This window comes from Porites lutea, chromosome 1 (assembly GCF_958299795.1).
Source record: "Porites lutea chromosome 1, jaPorLute2.1, whole genome shotgun sequence".
Taxonomy (NCBI): Eukaryota; Metazoa; Cnidaria; class Anthozoa; order Scleractinia; family Poritidae; genus Porites; species Porites lutea.
This window is the reverse complement of record NC_133201.1, coordinates 13,469,271-13,485,278: the sequence shown is the minus strand read 5'-3', so window position 1 is coordinate 13,485,278 and position 16,008 is coordinate 13,469,271. Positions and strand designations below refer to the sequence as shown.

General features: G+C 39.1%; 1 pseudogene; it reads right to left on the bottom strand.

The window, feature by feature from the left end:
* Window positions 1-6,015: 6,015 nt before the first annotated feature.
* LOC140935368 (uncharacterized) lies at window positions 6,016-9,914 on the bottom strand (annotated as a pseudogene).
* Window positions 9,915-16,008: the final 6,094 nt, after the last annotated feature.

The following is a 16,008-nucleotide window of genomic DNA, read 5'->3' as shown; positions in this document are numbered from 1 at the left end:
AATCACACTGCAGAAGTGTCGTTTTGCTTCAAATTGGCCCGTATTGTTAAGAACCTAAGACTTATGCCAAACACCTTGCGCAACTGTCCTGTTGCTCAAAATTGGCGAAAAGTCAAAAACGTGCGGAGAACTTAAGAAGGTCGTTTTCAATTAAACTTGTGCAAAACAGCGTGCGCAACCTTGCTGTTCCTCGAAATTGGCGTCAAAACACTCTGCGCAACTGTCGTTGTGCTGGTGACAAAAACATGAAGAAAACAACAACCAGAATAAATATTCTCACAATTTTACCTAAAGCTTATGAAGCACAATTAACCTAAATTGGTTTCTGTGGTCAATAATATCCAACAAACTTCAATATGCTTTTTAAGATAAGACGAGTGCAAAACAGAGTGCACAACGGGTTTGTTGCTCCAAATCACACAAGGCAAACCACACTGCGCAACTGTCGTTTTGTCTAAAGTTTGCGCCTAAGGTTAAAAAGCCAAACCTTGTGCAAAAGACCGTGCGCAACTATCCCGTATTGTTAGGAAGCTGAAACCTGTGCGAAACACCGTGCGTTACTGTCCTGTTGCTCGAAATTGGAGAAAAGTCAAAAACGTGCGGACAACTTCGAAATGTCGTTTTCGATTAAGCTTGTGCAAAACAGCGTGCGCAATGAGCTGTTGCTCAAAATTGGCGTTAAAACACTCTGCGCAACTGTCGTTTTCCTTGTGTCAAAAACGTGAAGAAAACAACAACCAGAATAAATATTCTCACAATTTTACCTAAAGCTTATGAAGCACAATTGACCTAAATTGGTTTCTGTGGTCAATAATATCGGACAAACTTCGACATGCTTTTTAAGATAAGAGGAGTTCGTGCGGAACCTTGCCGTTGCTCGAAATTGGCATCAAAATACTATGCGCAACTGTCTTTTGCTTGTGTCAAAAACGTGAAGAAAACATCAACCAGAATAAATATTCTCAAAATTTTACCCAAAGCTTATGAAGTACAATTGACCTAAATTGGTTTCTGTGGTCAATGATATCCAACAAACTTCGATATGCTTTTTAAGATAAGACGAGTGCAAAACAGAGTGCACAACTGGTTTGTTGCTCCAAATAAAACAAGGCAAACCACACTGCGCAAATGTCGTTTTGTCTAAAGTTTGCGCCTAAAGTTAAAAAGCTAAACCTTGTGCAAAAAGACCGTGCGCAACTATCCCGTATTGTTAGGAAGCTAAAACCTGTGCCAAACACCGTGCGCCACTGTCCTGTTGCTCGAAATTGGAGAAAAGTCTAAAACGTGCGGAAAACTGCGAAATGTCCTTTTCGATAAAGCTTGTCCAAAACAGCGTGCGCAATGTGCTGTTGCTCGAAATCGGCGTTAAAACACTCTGCGCAACTGTTGTTTTGCTTGAAATTGGAGCCATGTGTAGGAAAGCTAAAAATTGTGCAACACGGAGGGCGCGACTAAAAATTTGCCTAAATTGGCTCTTTAGGTCAGTGTGCGCAACTACGAATTTGAACAAATAAGCGTCTTCTGTTAAAAAGGTAAAGAAAACAACACCCTGATAAATATTCTCACAGTGTGACCTAAAGCTTGTGTAGAAAAAGGGAGGACAACTGTAAATTTTCCTTAATTGGTTTGTGTGGTCAATAATATCCAAGAAAATTCCATTTGCTTTTTTAGATAAAACTTGTGCAAAAAAGCGTGCGCAACTGTGCTGTTGTTTGAAACTGACTCCAAGTCACACTGCGCAACTGTCGTTTTTGCTTCCAATTTGCCCGTATTGTTGAAAGGCAAAAACTTGTGCAAGACACCGTGCGCAACTGTCCTCTTGCTTGAAATTGGCGTCAAAACACTCTGCGTAAGCGTTGCTTTCCTTGAAATTGGTGCCTTGCGTTAAAATGCTAAAAATTGTGTAAAACAGAGCGTGCAACTGTAAATTTACCTAAATTGGCTTTTTAGGTCAGAAACGTAAGGACACTTTTAAATTTCCAATGGTTGTGCAAAACAGTGTGCAAAACACGAATTGTTTGAAATTAGCGTCATTTGTCAAAAATTTAAAGAAAACAACAACCTGACAAAATATTCTCACTGTTTGACCTGAAGCTTGCGCGAAAAAGAGCGCACAACTGTAAGTATACTTAAATTGGTATGTTGGGTAAATAATATTCAACGAACTTTGATTTGCTGTTTGAGATAAAACTTTTGCTCAACAGTCTGCGCAACTGTGCTGTTGTTTGACCTTGGTTCTAAATCACTCTGCGCAACTGTCGTTTCGCTTCAAATTTGCCTGTTTTGATTAAGAAGCTAAAACTTATACCAAACACCTTGCGCAACTGTCCTGTTGCTCAAAATTGGCAAAAATTCAAAAACGTGCGGAGAACTTTACAATGTCGTTTTCAATTAAACTTGTGCAAAACAGCGTGCGCAACCTTTCTGTTGCTCGAAATTTGCGTCAAAACACTCGGCGCAACTGTTGCTTTGCTTGTGTCAAAAACGTGAAGAAAACATCAACCAGAATAAATATTCTCAAAATTTTACCTTCAGCTTATGAAAAAAAAAAAGCACAACTACAAATTGACCTACATTGGTTTGTGTGGTCAATAATATCCAACAAACTTCCATATGCTAGTTAAGATAAGAGGAGTGCAAAACAGAGTGCACAACTGGTTTGTTGCTCCAAATCACACAAGGCAAACCACACTGCGCAACTGTCGTTTTGTCTAAAGTTTGCGCCTAAAGTTAAAAAGCTAAACCTTGTGCAATAGACCGTGCGCAACTATCCCGTATTGTTAGGAAGCTAAAACCTGTGCCAAATACCGTGCGCGACTGTCCTGTTGTTCGAAATTGGAGAAAAGTCAAAAACGTGCGGAAAACTTCGAAATGTCGTTTTCCATTAAGCATGTGAAAAACAGCGTGCGCAATGTGCTTTTGCTCGAAATTGGCGTTAAAACACTCTGCGCAACTGTCGTTTTGCTTAAAATTGGCGCCGTGTGTAACAAAGCTAAAAATTGTGCAAAACGGAGGGCGCAACTAAAAATTTGCCTAAATTGGCTCGTTAGGTCAGTGTCCGAAAATACCAATCTGAACAAAAAAGCGTCTACTGTTACAAAGGTAAAGAAAACAACGCCCTGATAAATATTCTCACAGTGTGACCTAAAGCTTGTTTGGAAAAAGGGAGGACAACTGTAAATTTTCCTTAATTGGTTTGTGTGGTCAATAATATCCAAGGAACTTCCATTTTCTTTTTTAGATACAACTTGTGCAAAAGAGCGTGTGCAACAGTGCTGTTGTTCGAAACTGGCTACAAGTCACACTGCGCAACTGTCGTTTTTGCTTCCAATTTGCCCGTATTGTTGAAACGCAAAAACTTGTGCAAGACACCGTGCGCAACTGTCCTCTTCCTTGAAATTGGCGTCAAAACACTCTGCGTAAGCGTTGCTTTCTTTAAAATTGGTGCCTTGCGTTAAAAAGCTTAAAATTGTGTTAAACAGAGCGTGGAACTGTAAATTTACCTAAATTGGATTGTTAGGTCAGAAACGTAAGGACACTTTTAAATTTCCAATGGTTGTGCAAAACAGTGTGCGCAATTACGAATTGCAAGAAATTAGCGTCATTTGTCAAAAATTTAAAGAAAACAACAACCTGATAAAATATTTTCACCGTTTGACATGAAGCTTGCGCGAAAAAGAGCGCACAACTGTAAGTATACTTAAATTGGTATGTGGGGTAAATAATATCCAACGAACTTTGATTTGCTGTTTTAGATAAAACTTTTGCTTTACAGCCTTCGCAACTGTGCTTTTGTTTGACCTTGGCTCTAACTCACACTGCGTAACTGTCGTTTCGCTTCAAATTTGCCCGTATTGTTAAAACGCTAAATCTTGTGCAAGACACCGTGCGCAACTGTCCTCTTCCTTGAAATTGCCGTCAAAACACTCTGCGTAAGCGTTGCTTTCCTTGAAATTGGTGCCTTGCGTTAAAAAGCTAAAAATTGTGTAAAACAGAGCGTGCAACTGTAAATTTACCTAAATTGGCTTGTTAGGTCAGAAACGTAAGGACATTTTGAAATTTCCAATGGTTGTGCAAAACAGTGTGCGCAACTACGTATTGCTAGAAATTAGCGTCATTTGTCAAAAATTTTAAGAAAACAACAACCTGACAAAATATTCTCACCGTTTGACCTGAAGCTTGCGCGAAAAAGAGCGCACAACTGTAAGTATACTTAAATTGGTATGTGGGGCAAATAATATCCAACGAACTTTGATTTGCTGTTTTAGATAAAACTTGTGCTCAACAGCCTGCGCAACTGTGCTGTTGATTGACCTTGGCTCTAAATCACACTGCGGAATTGTCGTTTTGTTTCAAATTGGTTCTTATTGTTAAGAAGCTAAAACTTATGCCAAACACCTTGCGCAACTGTCCTGTTGCTGTCGTTTTCAATTAAACTTGAGCAAAACAGCGTGCGCAACCTTGCTGTTGCTCGAAATTGGCGTCAAAACACTCTGCGCAACTGTCGTTTTGCTTGTGTCAAAAACGTGAAGAAAACATCAACCAGAATAAATATTCTTAAATTTGTACCTAAAGCTTATGAAGCACAATTGACCTAAATTGGTGTCTGTGGTCAATAATATCCAACAAACTTCGATATGCTTTTATTATAAGACGAGAGCAAAACAGAGTACCCAACTGGTTTGTTGCTCCAAATCACACAAGGCAAACCACGCTGCGCAACTGTCGTTTTGTCTAAAGTTTGCGCCTAAAGTTAAAAAGCTAAACCTTGTGCAAAAGACCGTGCGCAACTATCCCGTATTGTTAGGAAGCTAAACATTACAGAAACGCGCCCATTGATAAACGTCGATCGTGAAAATGCAAATGATGCTTTACTTAATGGAGGACCGTCATTAAAACTGTCAATCATGAAATCTACCGTGCATGTTGCATTGTTCTTGCCCAGACGATCGAGACGAGGTGGTAAAAAACGAAAACGATAGAAGGCTTATCTTAATTACTCTTTATTGTTACAAAGTCACTCGGTTGTAACATTCAATTTGCGCTCTTAATCCGCCGACTTTTTAAACTAAGTATAAGATTACAGGTTCCAGAGGTATTTTTCTTATCTAATTCCTGAAAGTTCGCGACAAAGGGTCGAAAACAACAAAAAATAACCAGCAACGATCATTAGAGATTTCGCTTTCAACATTTTTCAACGCTTTGAATATGACCAAATGAAGTCTTCTAGAATTCAGAATTAATATATCTCACTTTATTCTATGGATTTACAACAACTTACATAAAATTTGCGATCACTTGCGCTCGCGAAGCTTTCGGACTTGGCGACATTTCGGGGCAATACAGAACGTTGAATCAATATGCCGTAATATCGAGGTTTTTGAGGGATAAAACCGGCAAAATACTTTAATGCTGTAATTTCTGTGATGAGTTTTTAAGCTACTTTTCACTTTTGTATTTTATAGAACGATACGCCAGCAAACAGTTCGTTGTTTTAACCTTTCTGCTGGATCAATCGAGTGTTTGGAAACAACCAATGAACAACCTTGTCCCCAAGTCCCATTGACTAAGTAACCATAGAGACAATAAACAAATATATAAAGCGTCGTTTGTTTGATATCTCACTCATAAATAGCTTCCCATACGACGAGTTACAATGTCTTTCGAAATCGGAAAGAAATGCGAAGGTCTTCATGAAGGCCGTTGGTATGTTTGTACCGTTCTTGCATCTGAAAAAGACGGATATAGCATTACGTTTGACGGATGGAGTCGAAAGTTCCATACCGTTCTCGCTCCTGAATTTGTTCGCCCGCGCTCTACAATTGACAGTCGGAAGAGGAAGCCTTGGACTCCGAGCATAAATTTCAACAAGCTCCTACCAGATGACGAGATATCAATCGATGTCGAGGGTTCCAGAAAGCAAGCTTTGGTACGAGTAGTAAACCAGGTTTGCCTGTCATACCTAACTCCTCTGATAAGTATTCATGTAATTATTGTTGTTAAACTGAATTCAACTTACCGTGATTCCAAATCAAGACATGTTCTGACAACCTTTGTGATGAGATTTTCAGCAACTCTAGTGAAGCCATGGTCAATGCACATAAGGATATTATCTCCAGTCAGAGCAGGAAGAAGGGACTTTGGAAGAGGACGATCAAACGGAAGGTTTAGGTCTGTTCTCAGGCCAGTTGAAGGATCAACCTTGCCTTTGTCTAATGCTGAGCACTTCATCCAAAGGTTCCACTTGTCCTCTGAGAGAGGGCTAAGGTCTGGATCAGCAATGGCATCCAAGAACTTTGAATCTGCCGAAGAAACACCTGGTGGCCTATGTTCTGGCTGTTTTTAATCCATTCATCTAAGTATCGTACAAATTGATGTACATATTAAAGAAGATTTTAAGTAAGTCATTTATTAGGAAATCTTTGACACGTAAATAGTAATAACAACATGTAAGTCAAGTCAGACCATTTCCACCTTAAACATTATGATATGAATTAGTTCACTTGACATAATCAACTTGCAGGTCAGAGTTTGAGGAGGCATTCTAGAACCTACTAAATTTAGGCCTCCTCACCACTGTTTCATTTTAAACTTGGTTTTTTTTATACATTATGTCCAGGTACCTGGTCCACCATGACCATCTCCAATTTTCAACTCAAGATTTTGCCGGCTGTCCTTGTAGTTGAAGATGTGAACAGGCCACATTTCATTTGGGCTCTGAAATTTTATTCCATTTAACTTCTGGTTGTTGTTGACATTGCTGATGGCCATCATCACAGTGTGTTTCTTCCCATACTTTCTCCCGTCACCATAAAGATGCCACCACTGTTCCTTAGGAAGCCAGTGATAAAGGTACTGCAAACATTCAACCAAACGAGCTGGCTCGATGCGATAACCAGTTGGTGTTTGCTTGGGCTGCATTATCGCCTCAAATTCTGATTTGTACTTGCTTTTCAGCTTAGCAACCTGAAAAAGAATTAATTTTACAAAATGATATTGTTACTGTATGCTTAAAACTCATTTAACCCAACCATAGTTACAGTTCCTTAGTTAATCAGTTATGTCTTGTACTAATTTATTGTTATGCCTCATTTAAATGTGTTTTATTGTGTATGCATATTGTCAAATCTCCAGAACAAAACTCCTTATTTAAGGTTGGAAATTTGGCGGCCAGTGTTACCTTTCGTTTGGATGCAACATAACCAGGCGGCAGTATCTTCTTTAGCTCATCTATTGTCTGTCCAGAATTACATTGATCTTGAAGTTTTAAGACTGTTGATGCAGAAACTTGGATTGCTGCCGGTTCTTCTGCAATTTTAGTGTAAAGACTCCCTCCACTTTTGGTCTTAACAAGCTTTGTCAACTGGATGATATCTTCTTTTTGGAACAGCCCTTGCCATACCGAGTCACTGTCGCACTCCTCTCTAAACCTCCTGCCAACGGCCACTGAAATCCCATGAAGCAAGTCAACCTGGAGCAAAAAAAATCAAAGAAAGACTATCGTCAACTCGTGGGAACGTTGTTTAGAAAACAATCAAGACCTCTAACCGTGGTGTAGAAAATTTGCCACAAAAAAAAACTCTGAGTCTGTCGGGGGAGCAGCGAACAATGCACGTTCTCATAAGAATTTGATCACACCGAACTTCGACGAGGGTGTGTTTTCTCGGAAACGATAGATCTTCGCACTCTAGAACTCGGACTAGCCTCGACCCGATGTCCGTCTACTACAAGTGAGCGAGTGACTAATTTGCATATCCTAGTTCCTGCAATAACTCGCGGTACGCTCGCGTGTCCCCACGAGTTAAAAATGTGCTCGCAGACTATATTCACTAAAAGTACACCATTTTTATTTCACGAGGCAAGCCTTAACCAGCTACACTGTCCATGTTTGTCCTTATGCAAGTGATGTTGGGCAGCCTGTCATTGAGTTGTATAAATTTTTCAAAAAAAAAAATTGCAACCAAACCAGACACAGCAGTACATGTATTACCAGTGTATCAATAATGTTTACAAGTTTTGAGTAATTGAAACTTGCGGCAACAGGGTAGGGCCGTCACTAAATAATTTTTATCATCTAAATAATTTTCTTATTTTTTAAAAAAACTTCCCTGTATTTGAAGACCCAGCACCTTTCAATGACATGTAAACTCAAAAGCAAAAAATTTAACCAATGGTCAGAATAATATTTCTTTTATCATAATAATTTGAGTGAAACAAAACAAAGAATTTACCGACATGGAATTTTGAACCCACCGACAAAACTGTGTATATATAAGGTCAGTTAAGGAGATTGATGTATTAGCAAAAAATACAAATGCTTAAATTTATAACTTAAAGAGGTAACATGGAATTGAAACGAGCAGCGATAGAACAAATTAACTTGCACACCTTTGATCCACGATGAACTTTTTGAGCCAATTCAATCAATATTTTCCTTTGCTTTTTCACTCTCTCCTCTAGTTGAGTAGATCTGGATACTTTTCCTTCTTCCAATCGTTCGGCCAAAACAGAAGTTGCTTCATGTGGTTTAACACAACCTTTGTACACCTTTGGATCAGGCGCAGTTGTGCTAGTGTCTTGGGTGCTGCCAGTTTCTACCACTGTTATCTGTGTTAAGCTTGGCGTGCTGCTAGCAGCCGTATTTAAAGTTCTTGAGGCACTTCCACCAGCAAATTCTCTAGTAAAAGTAGTACTCACTACAGAACAAAGGCAAAGAACAAACATACATACAGGCAAAGAACATACATAGCTGACCCCATGGACATTGAGAACAACTGTTAATGGTTTCATCTCTCAGCTTGCTACCAGCAATAACAGTTAAAATAAATGCTTCAGCTGAAATAAAACTCCTGGAGTTCTTATCCAAGTAAATATCACTTTCTTTTAGGCCAAACTCTTTTAAAAAATCCTCTAATTGTTTATACGCTCCTTTTTTGCACTGTTTTGCATTAAAATAACCGTAAGGACTAAGTGTTTCACGTGCCTCCACATATGATTTTGATGCCACTCTTTTTATTGGTGCAGAAATGGGCCAACCAAATGCTGACGTGTCCATAATTTGAGCTTATATCTCTGAAAATAAGACAAAAATGCCATAATGATACAAAAAATGGCATGTTGACTGCTCTAAGATGGGCAATGTATTGGATTAATGTAACTCACTAGGGCAGAAGTGCCATTTAAGGAAAACAGAAAAAAAAATTTTACACCCTTAAACAAAGCCACTGCGAATTGATTGTTGAACAAATTCTCCTCACGACTACCACAGAGAATGTTAGGGGAACAGTGTGGAGAATGTGTAATCTACGTATTTATAGCATAAAAAGAACAATTTAAGAACATGATAGATGTGCAAGGCACGCCGGTTTCATGACTGAAATTCGTGATCTCTTTTCACGGAAAGCATCTTCGATTGTGTTTTGATTAATGTTGACAAATTAATAGAGGAACGTGTAACAACAAAAAGCCTACTCACCATGCATGAAATACAGGTGTTTGATGAACTTTCTCAGCAACGCAGTGAAGAATAATTCAATCCGTGCAGTAACCACGCGCTTTGTCGTCGATAGACCGATTTGATCGATCTGTCCACGAGACGACAGACGACAGAACAAAGCTGCTTTTCCAGAAGATTAAAAAATTAAAGCACGTTAAGTTTTTCAAATCACAAGCCGCCTGCAGTTGGTGCCACGAGACGGACAACGCTTCGATTGTTTGTAGTGTTTCAGTCACGACGGAATTCGCTTCATTTCGCATATTAAGTACTTCACGCTCTGAAGCCTTTGCCGACGAAACCTGCATTTCGACACTTCAAAACAATGGTTAATCCTTCTATTGTATCTGTATTGTCTGCTCAAAGGTGTGAGACAGAAAAATTGGAAATTCGCCGCTCAGAGTTCTGACGGCACCGAAAGATGGCGGTAGTCTTTAAAAACCTTCTTTGAGCTCGCAAAGACTAATGGGTACCCCAATTTTTACGGGCGACGTTTTTCAATGGGCACGTTTCTGTAATGAACCTGTGCCAAACACCGTGCGCCACTGTCCTGTTGCTCGAAATTGGACAAAACTCAAAAACGTGCGGACAACTTCGAAATGTCGTTTTCGATTAAGCTTGTGCAAAACAGCGTGCGCAATGTGCTGTTGCTCGAAATTGGCGTTAAAACACTCTGCGCAACTGTCGTTTTGCTTGAAATTGGCGCCATATGTAAAAAAGCTAAAAATTGTGCAAAACGGAGAACGCAACTAAAAATTTGCCTAAATTGGCTCGTTAGGTCAGTGCGCGCAACTACGATGTTCAAGAAAAAAGCGTCTTCTTTTTAACAGGTAAAGAAAACAACGCCCTGATAAATATTCTCACAGTGTGACCTAAAGCTTGTGTAGAAAAAGGGAGGACAACTGTAAATTTACCTTAATTGGTTTGTGTGGTCAATAATATCCAAGGAACTTCCATTTTCTTTTTTAGATAAAACTTGTGCAAAAAGGCGTGCGCAACTGTGCTGTTGTTTGAAACTGGCTCCAAGTCACACTGCGCAACTGTCGTTTTTGCTTCCAATTTGCCCGTATTGTTAAAACGCTAAATCTTGTGAAAGACACTGTGCGCAACTGTCCTCTTGCTTGAAATTGGCGTCAAAACACTCTGCGTAAGCGTTGCTTTCCTTGAAATTGGTGCCTTGCGTTAAAAAGCTAAAAATTGTGTTAAACAGAGCGTGCAACTGTAAATTTACCTAAATTGGCTTGTAAGGTCAGAAACGTAAGGACATTTTTAAAATTCCAATGGTTGTGCAAATGAGTGTGCGCAACTACGAATTGCTAGAAATAAGCGTCATTTGTCAAAAATTTGAAGAAAACAACAACCTGACAAAATATTCTTACCGTTTGACCTGAAGCTTGCGCGAAAAAGAGCGCACAACTGTAAGTATACTTAAATTGATATGTGGGGTAAATAATAATAATAATAATAATAATAATAATAATAATTTACCAATTTATATAGCGCGTATTTACATGTGCTGATCAATAGCGCTTTACAATCATATGTTTAAAAGAAAACGAAAATACATTACCGTGAGAATAAAATAAACTAAGTTACAAACTATAAAAATACTTCTTAAAAAGATAGGTTTTAAGTCGAGATTTAAAACTGTTAAGTGATGTTGCTTGACGAAGCTCCACAGGTAGCTCATTCCAGAGTTTCGGAGCTGCTGCTGAGAATGATCTTGCTCCCAATGTTGTAAGCATCTTTCCCTTGGGATGGTCCAATAAGAGCTTACCAGTAGACCTAAGATTATATAATGAATTCGATTTTATACTAATAAGATCGCTAAGATAAGTTGGCGCTAGACCATAAATACATTTGAAAGTCAAAAGTAAAATCTTATAGTCAATACGCAAAGAAACTAGCAGCCAGTGCAGCTCATAAAGCGCCGCTTTAATGTGAGAAAACTTTCCAATGCCAAGAATAAGTCTTGCTGCTGCATTTTGTACACGCTGTAATTTAGCGATCTGCACATTTGGTAAGCCAAACAATAAACCATTACAATAGTCAAGACGGCTGGTTATAAAAGCATGAACCAAAGTAATTAAAGAATCTCTCGACAGGTATTTCTTAATACGTCTCAAGTTATGTAAATGATAAAATGCCGCATTACAAGCCTTTTTATATGATCAGTCATGCTTAAGTTGCTGTCAAACCACGATCCAAGGTTTCTAACACATGGGCTTGGACTGATACGATTATTGCCCACAGTTATGGAACACGAATCTAATTTATCAAGCTGTTGTCGTGTGCCGACTAACAAAAACTCCGTTTTATCATCATTGATCATCAACCGATCTTGAATCATCCATTTCCTCACCGCGTCAATGCACTTTTCCATAGCTTGTATAGCATCAGCTTGAGCAGTGTTGCCGAGTGGTTTAAAACTCAGATACAGCTGCGTATCATCAGCGAAACAGTGAGCATCAGGAAGATAATGTTCCACGATCTTAAACAGCTTGGACGCATATATTATGAATAGCAAAGGCCCTAAACATGAGCCTTGGGGTACCCCGCAGTTCAAGTCAAAAGGACGAGAAAGAACTCCATGTACAGAAACGCGCTGACTTCTATCAGACAAGTACGATCTAAACCAATTCAGAGCAGTCCCACGTATGCCAACCTCGTCAGATAGCCTCTCTAAAAGTATTCGATGATCAACAGTGTCAAAGGCAGCACTGAGATCCAATAAAATTAACATAGTGACATGTTGAGAGTTCATCTTTAACAAAATATCGTTCATCACCTTGATAAGTGCAGTTTCAGTGCTATGGAATTGCCTGTAAGAAGATTGAAGCGCAGGAAAAATAACATTTGAAACCATGTGATCGTAAACTTGATTAAAAACGACTTTTTCAGTCAACTTGGATACGTATTGTAAGTTACTAACTGGTCTGTAATTTTGGTACAGCAAATCCAATCCAGGTTTCTTCAAGATAGGATTAATAAATATAAGGGGTAAATAATATCCAACGAACTTTGATTTGCTGTTTTAGATAAAACTTGTGCTCAACAGCCTGCGCAACTGTGCTGTTGTTTGACCTTGGCTCTAAATCACACTGTGCAACTGTCGTTTCGCTTCAAATTGGCCTGTTTTGTTAAGAAGCTAAAACTTATGCCAAACACCTTGCGCAACTGTCCTGTTGCTCAAAATTGGCGAAAAGTCAAAAACGTGCGGAGAACTTTAAAATGTCGTTTTCAATTAAACTTGTGCAAAACAGCGTGCGCAACCTTGCTGTTGCTCGAAATTGGCGTCAAAACACTCTGCGCAACTGTCATTTTGCTTGTGTCAAAAACGTGAACAAAAAAACAAACAGAATAAATATTCTCAAAATTTTACCTAAAGCTTATGAAGAAAAACAAAGCACAACTACAAATTGACCTAAATTGGTTTGTGTGGTCAATAATATCCAACAACCTTCGATTTGCTTTTTTAGATGAGACGTGTGTAAAACAGAGTACCCAACTGGTTTGTTGCTCCAAATCACACAAGGCAAACCACACTGCGCAACTATTTCTTTTTCTAAAGTTTGCGACCAAAGTTAAAAAGCTAAACCTTGTGCAAAAGACCGTGCACAACTATCCCGTATTGTTAGGAAGCTAAAACCTGTGCCAAACACCGTGCGCCACTGTCCTTTTGCTCGAAATTGGAGAAAAGTCAAAAACGTGCGGACAACTTGGAAATGTCGTTTTCGATTAAGCTTGTGCAAAACAGCGTGCGCAAATGTGCTGTTGCTCGAAATTGGCGTTAAAGCACTCTGCGCAACTGCCGTTTTGCTTGAAATTGGCGCCATGTGTGAAAAAGCTAAAAATTGTGCAAAACGGAGGGCACAACTGAAAATTTGCCTAAATAGGCTCGTTAGGTCAGTGTGCGCAACTACGAATTTAAAGAAAAAAGCGTCTTCTTTTTCACAGGTAAAGAAAAAAACACCCTGATAAATATTCTCACAGTGTGACCTAAAGCTTGTTTGGAAAAAGGGAGGACAACTGTAAATTTACCTTAATTGGTTTGTGTGGTCAATAATATCCAAGGAACTTCGATTTGCTTTTTTAGATAAGAGGACTGCAAAACAGAGTGCACAACTGGTTTGTTGCTCCAAATCACACAAGGCAAACCACACTGCGCAACTGTCGTTTTGTCTAAAGTTTGCGCCTAAAGTTAAAAAGCTAAATCTTGTGCAAAAGACCGTGCGCAACTATCCCCTATTGTTAGGAAGCTAAAACCTGTGCCAAACACCGTGCGCCACTGTCCTGTTGCTCGAAATTGGAGAAAAGTCAAAAACGTGCGGAAAACTTTGAAATGTCGTTTTCAATTAAGCTTGTGCAAAACATCGTGCGGAATGTGCTGTTGCTCGAAATTGGCGTTTAAACACTCTGCGCAACTGTCGTTTCGCTTGAAATTGGCGCCGTGTGTAAAAAAGCTAAAAATTGTGCAAAACGGAGAACGCAACTAAAAATTTGCCTAAATTGGCTCGTTAGGTCAGTGTGCGAAATACGAATTTCAAGAAAAAAGCGTCTTCTGTTAAAAAGGTAAAGAAAACAACACCCTGATAAATATTCTCACAGTGTGACCTAAAGCTTGTTTGGAAAAAGGGAGGACAACTGTAAATTTACCTTAATTGGTTTGTGTGTTCAATAATATCCAAGGAACTTCCATTTGCTTTTTTAGATAAAACTTGTGCATCAGCGTGCGCAACTGCGCTGTTGTTTGAAAGTGGCTCCAAGTCACACTGCGCAACTGTCGTTTTTGCTTCCAATTTGCCCGTGTTGTTGAAACGCTAAAACTTGTGCCAGACACCGTGCGCCACTGTTCTGTTGCTCGAAATTGGAGAAAAGTTAAAAACGTGCCAAAAAACTTTAAAATGCCGTTTTTAATTAATCTTTTTATCTAAAGCTTATAAAGAAAAAAGGGAACGCAACTATAAATTTACCTAAATTGGTTTGTGTGGTCATTAATATAGAACAAACTTCGATTTGCTTTTTTAGATAAGACGTGTGCAAAACAGAGTACCCAACTGGTTTTTTGCTCCAAATCACACTGCGCAACTGTCTTTTTGTCTAATGTTTGCACCTAAAGTTAAAAAGCTAAACCTCGTGCAAAAGATTGTGGCAACTATCCCGTATTGTTAGGAAGCTAAAACCTGTGCCAAACACCGTGCGCCACTGTTCTGTTCTCGAAATTGGAGAAAAGTCAAAAACGTGCGGAAATCTTCGAAATGTCCTTTTCGATTAACCTTGGGCAAAACAGCGTGCGCAATGTGCTGTCGCTCGAAATTGGCGTTAAAACACTCTGCGCAACTGTCGTTTTGCTTGAAATTGCGCCATGTGTAAAAAAGCTAAATATTGTGCAAAACGGAGGGCGCAACAAAAAATTGGCCTAAAGTGGCTCGTTAGGTCAGTGTGCGCAACTGCGAATTTCAACAAAAAAGCGTCTTCTGTTAAAAAGGTAAAGAAAACAACACCTTGATAAATATTCTCACAGTGTGACCTAAAGCTTGTGTAGAAAAAGGGAGGACAACTGTAAATTTACCTTAATTGGTTTGTGTGGTCAATAATATCCAAGGAACTTCCAGTTGCTTTTTAGATAAAATTGACCTAAATTCGTTTGTGCGGTCAATAATATCCAACAAACTTCCATATGCTTGTTAAGATAAGACGAGTGCAAAACAGAATGCCCAACTGGTTTGTTGCTCCAAATCACACAAGGCAAACCACACTGCGCAACTGTCCTTTTTTTCTAAAGTTTGCGCTTAAAGTTAAAAAGCTAAACCTTGTGCAAAAGACCGTGCGCAACTATCCCGTATTGTTAGGAAGCTAAAACCTGTGCCCAACACCGTGCACCACTTTCCTGTTGCTCGAAATTGGAGAAAAGTCTAAAACGTGCGGACAACTTCGAAATGTCGTTTTCGATTAAGCTTGTGCAAAACAGCGTGCGCAACTGTGCTGTTGTTTAAACCGCCCCGAAATCACACTGCGCAACTGTCGTGTTGCTTGAAATCGGCGACTATTGTTAAAAAGCAAGAAATTGTTCAAAACAGAGCGCGCAACTGTAAATTTACTTAAATGGGCTTATTATGTCAGAAACGTGCAGACATCTTGAAATTTCCCATTTTGTATAAGTTTTCCTAAATTTGCTTGTTAGGTCAAAAACGCGTATTTTTGCAAAACAGTGTTCGCAACAAGGAATTGCTAGAAATTAGCGTCTTTTCTTAAAAACGAGAAGAAAGCAACAATCAGGCAAAATATTATTACTGTTTAACTTATACCTTGTGCGAAAAACGGCGCGCAACTGTAAATTTACCTAAATTAGTTTTTGTGGTCAAAAATATCAAAGACTCTTCCATTTGCTGTTTTAGATAAAGCTTGTGCAAAACACTCTGCACAACTGTGGTTTTGCTTAAAATTAGCGTCAAAGACCCTCGGCGCAACTGTTGTTTGGCTTGAAATTTGCGCCTTGTGTTAAAAAGCTATAC